The 5,179-nt window shown below is 42.0% G+C and overlaps 1 non-coding gene across 1 annotated transcript; it reads left to right on the plus strand.

Annotated features, from left to right (window-relative positions):
• The first annotated feature begins 3,945 nt into the window (after window positions 1-3,945).
• LOC127483326 (U6 spliceosomal RNA) lies at window positions 3,946-4,053 on the plus strand. The gene has a single exon (XR_007909524.1). It is a non-coding gene; the product is annotated as a U6 spliceosomal RNA (small nuclear RNA).
• Window positions 4,054-5,179: the final 1,126 nt, after the last annotated feature.

Below are 5,179 nucleotides of genomic sequence, written 5' to 3' on the forward strand. Positions count from 1 at the left end.
AGGATACAGAAATTACGGGATGTGTACACCATGGAATACTGCACAGTGGTAAAAAAAAAAACACTGAAATCTTGTCATTTGCAACAAAATGGATGCTAAAAGATAATCTGTGTAAGTGAAATTGACACTTAAAGATGTGAGGACTTTGAGCAGCACTTGTCTCAATTGCTGAGGAACAGGTTCTTTTTTCATATTTTTTTTTTAGTTTTTAATTTATTTTTAGTTTTTTATTTATTGTGGTGTAGTGGGTAAAGCCACCGCCTGCAGTGCCGGTATCCCATATGGGTGCCAGTTCGAGTCCCAGCTGCTCCACTTCTGATCCAGCTCTCTGCTATGGCCCTGGTAAGCAGTAGAAGATGGCCCAAGTCCTTCAGCCCCTGCTTCCACGTAGGAGACCTGGAGGAAGCTCCTGGCTCCTGGCTTTGGATTGATGCAGCTCCGGCCATTGTGGCTATTTGGGGAGTGAACCAGTGGATGGAAGACCTCTCTCTCTCTCTCTCTGCCTCCCCATCTCTGTGTAACACTGACTTTAAAATAAATAAATAAATCTTTTTAAAAAAAAAAGGAAAGGAAGGTAAGGATTGAAATAGAAAAAGGAAACTATGAACATGCAGAACTTTTATTTAAAATGATGTTAATTTTTAAAGTTTTTAAATGAATTTAAAAAATTAGGTTTATATATCAGATTGGACTTTGGATAGCATGTATACTCTGCTATACAACTGTCTGTGTTTATAATAACCCAGGAATATTACTACGAAAACTGCTTTTCCCCTGGTGTCCACCTTCAGAGGTCAAAAACAGTTTAAAACTCAAAGAACTTTCTGCTTAGAACTCAACATTTGGAGGCATAGGCTAATCCTCCGCCTGTGGCGCCGGCACACCGGGTTCTAGTCCCGGTTGGGGCGCTGGATTCTGTCCTGGTTGCTCCTCTTCCAGGCCAGCTCTCTGCTGTGGCCTGGGAGTGCAGTGGAGGATGGCCCAGGTCCTTGGGCCCTGCACCCGCATGGGAGACCAGGAGAAGCACCTGGCTCCTGGCTTTGGATCAGCGTGGTGTGCCAGCCGCAGTGTGCTGGCCGCAGTGGCCATTGGGGCGTGAACCAACGGCAAAAGGAAGACCTTTCTCTCTGTGTCTCTCTCTCACTGTCCACTCTGCCTGTTAAAAACAAACAAACAAACAAACAAAAAACCTCAACATTTGGATGGTCCAGATTTTCAACTGCATATGGGTAAAAAGAATTTCAAGGTCTCCAGGTCTGCCTTGTGCAGCACATTCAACCACTGCCTACAATGCTGCAATCCTTCTTCTTCTTCTTCTTTTTTTTTTTTTTTTTAAGATTTCTTATTTATTATTTGAAAGGTAGAATTACAGAGAGGTAGAGGAAGAGAGAGAGAGAGAGAAAGTCTTCCATCTGCTGATTCACTCTCCAAATGGCCACAATGGCTGGAGCTGGACTGATCCGAAACCGGGAGCCAGGAGATTCTTCCAAGTTTCCCACATGGGTGCAGGGGCCCATGCACTTGAGCCATCTTCTATTGCTTTCCCAGGCCATAGCAGAGAGCTGGATACGAAGTGGAGCAGTCAGGACTTGAACCAGTGCCCATATGGAATGCCAGCACTGCAGGCAGAGGATTTACCCATAGCACCAGCCCAAGGGTGGAATATTTTATGGGTTCTGGGTGCTGATTTGAGTCCCTACTGCTCCACTTCCAATCCAGTTGCATGCTAATGCTCCTGGGAAAGCAAAAAGAAAATGCTCCAAGTGCTTGGGCCCATGCCACCCCTGTGGGAGACCTGGATGGAGTTCTGGGATCCTGGCTTTGACCTGGCCCAGCCCTGGCTGTTGCGGCCATTTGGGGAGTGAACCAACATGTGGAATATTTCTCTCACCCTCCCAACCACCCTCTCTTTCTCTCTCTAACTCTGCCTTGCAAATAAATAAATAAATCTTTAAAAAAAGTGGGGTTTCTAGGTCTCATCTGAAAACCTGAACTATAGAATTAGGGGAAAAGGGGGTTCTGAGTCCAATCAACTGATTGACAGAGGCATTTTGGGACACGTTCTCTTCTTTTTGTTTTGTTTTAAAACACTCACCTGTACATTTATGAAAGACATGTAATATATTGTTATCAATTAAGTATGTATATTTTGGGGGACTGCAGGTAGTGTGTCTATTTAGGGACCTTTGAAAGTAGTTTATTTGAAAGCACAAAACTTGCTCTCTTCCCTCTTGTCTAACTTCTAAGGAATTCTATTTCAATCCCGGCATTTGACTTATGACTTCCTTCTGGATCAAAGGAGACAATTTTCATATTTATGGATTTTGGTAAAAGGAAATTTTCCAACCACCTATGATTCAGTGGAGAGATTCATTGCTTTTGTTTTTTAAAATTCCCAGAAAAAGTTCCTAAAAGTCACTTAGTTCTTCAGGTCCTCCTCCCAGATGTTCCTTGAGTTCCTCCTGCTACCCAGCCCTCCTGGAACCGGCATTAATTTCCCCATTGTGCTTTAAGGAATCTGTGCTCTACTGCTTCCCTAAGGGTGAGGTGGCACAGGATTTATTCCCTGGCCTTGGTGACGCCAAACAATCTCCTGTTTACCTCAATTTTATTTATTTATTTAGCTTTTTAGTTTTTGTCACTTAATGTCCTTGTTCCTTCCTCTTTTATCCATAAGCTAGTTAGTACAAACAACATAGTCAGTAATCCAATGTCTGGCAGTTGAAGAGGAGAATCAGTTTCTTGCTAGGTTTCAGGCAGCATCAAGAAGTCTCCGTTCATTGTCAGCCAGTGTTACCTTGTTTGTTGCTTTAAGAAGGAGTTAAGAAATGCAGATTACAGAGGAGGGTGTTTAGTCTACTGGGTAAGAGGACCCATGTCCAATAGCAGAGTACCTGGGTTTGTTGCCCAGCTTTGATTCCAAACTCCAGCTTCTTAATCATACAGACCCCGGGAGGCAGTGGTGACAGCTCAAGGGATTGGGTTCCTGCCCCTATGTGGGAGATCTGGAGAGGGAGACCTGGCTCCCAGTTTCAACCTGGTTGTCGTTGGGGACATCTAGGGAGTTAGTCAGCAGATAGAAGCTGTCTTTCTGTCTCTCAAATTAGAAAAGAAAGAAATATAGATTGCATATATAATCCTATAGAACAGGGGCCTAAAATACAAAATAAGTTTTTGTTCCTTATATCTGTAAGAAACTTTTTTTAAATTTTTTTATTTTTTTTATTTTTTTATATTTTTGACAGGCAGAGTAGACAGTGAGAGAGAGAGAGAGAGACAGAGAGAAAGGTCTTCCTTTTGCTGTTGGTTCACCCTCCAATGGCTGCCGCGGCCGGCGCACCGCGCTGATCTGAAGGCAGGAGCCAGGTACTTATCCTGGTCTCCCATGGGGTGCAGGGCCCAAGCACTTGGGCCATCCTCCACTGCACTCCCAGGCCACAGCAGAGAGCTGGCCTGGAAGAGGGGCAACCAGGACAGAATCCGGCACCCCGACCGGGACTAGAACCCGGTGTGCCGGCACCGCAAGGCGGAGGATTAGCCTAGTGAGCCGCAGCGCCGGCCCCTATCTGTAAGAAACTTTTGTAAAATTTCTGAAGCAGAGAATTGGGACCATCTCTCTGATTATATAAGTTCATCTATTAGGATAAATGATGTACTAGTTTGGGTATTCAGAAAATAAATGCCAGTTTACACTGAAAAACTGCTTCCTTAACAAATGCATCTGGGCAAGTCTGAAGTCTGTAGGGCAGGTTGATAGGCTGAAAATTCTGTCCAGAGTTGCTGTAACAGTCTGGAAACAGAATTCCTTTCTTTTCCAGGACCAGTATTTTCTCTTAAAGCTTTCAATTGATTGGATAAAGCCCACCCATGTTGTGGAGGGTAAAATGGCTTTACCCAAAGTCTGCTGATTTAAGTAGCAATCACATCTTAAAAAATACCTTCACAGTGCTGGCTTCGGCAGCACATATACTAAAATGGAACAATATAAAGAGAGGATGAGCATAGCCCTTATGCAAAGATGACATGCAGAGTCACGAGGCATTCTATAGTTAATAAAGAAATAAAGCCTTCACAGCAGAATCTAGTTTGGTTTTGACCTCACAACAGAACACCATTGCCTGGAGGAGGACATGGAGTTAACTGTCACAGTTGTCTTTTCATTTCCTTAATGGTGACATTTGGAGAATAAATTTTGAATAAAAAGCAACAAAAGTGGATACCCTAGTCAAGTTTCTGATTTTAAAGGGGAAAATACATGCAGTTTTCTGTTACCAATTGTGATGACAGCTGAAGATTTTTTTCGTAGATGTTCTTTATCAGGTTGAGGAAATTCTCTTCTATTCCTGATTTTTATTATCAAGGTTATTAGTTTTTGTCAAATGTATTAATTGGATCTATATTCATATGGTTTTGTCTTTTAGTCAATTAATAATTGCATATTGTGATAAAATAATGTAATATTGGATATCACATTAGTTTTATTGGTATCAAAACAATCTTGCATTCCTGGGAGACATTTCATTTTTTCATGGTACATAATTTCTTTTAATGTATCTAGTATTTGTTTGTTAGTACTTAGTTAAGGAATTTTGTGTCTATATTCATTTTCGTTATCTTAGTCTAGTTTTAGCATCTGGGTAATACTGTCCACATAGAATGAAATAGAAAATGTCTCCTTTTATATCTTGAGTAATTTGTAAAGAATAAGTACTAATTCTTGAAATATTTTATATAATTCACCAGTGAACCCATCTGGATTTCAGCTTTTCTTTGTAGGGAATTTTTAAAAAAGATTTATTTATTTATTTATTTATTTGAAAGGCAGAGTCACAGAGAGGGAGAGAGAGAGAGAGAGAGAGAGAGGTATTCCACTCGCTGGTTCACTCCCCAAATGGCCACAATAGCCAGGGCTAGACCAGGTTGAAGCCAGGATCCAGGATCCCTGTCTGGGTCTCCCATGTTGGTGGCAGGGGTCCAAGCACCCATCCTCTGCTGCTTTCCTAGGCATGTATCAGAGAGCTGGACTGGAAACAGAGCAACTGGGACTAGAACTGGGTCTCATAAGGGATGCTGGCACAAAGCTGGCCCCTAAAATTCTTTGCATTTCTCTAAGATCAGTAGTTACAGTCCCTCTTTCATTCCCTATTTAAGTAACTTTTTTTTTTTAAGGCAAAGGTTT

This window comes from Oryctolagus cuniculus, chromosome 8 (genome assembly GCF_051225735.1).
Source record: "Oryctolagus cuniculus isolate XC-2025 breed Fujian yellow rabbit chromosome 8, ASM5122573v1, whole genome shotgun sequence".
In the NCBI taxonomy this organism is placed as follows: Eukaryota; Metazoa; Chordata; class Mammalia; order Lagomorpha; family Leporidae; genus Oryctolagus; species Oryctolagus cuniculus.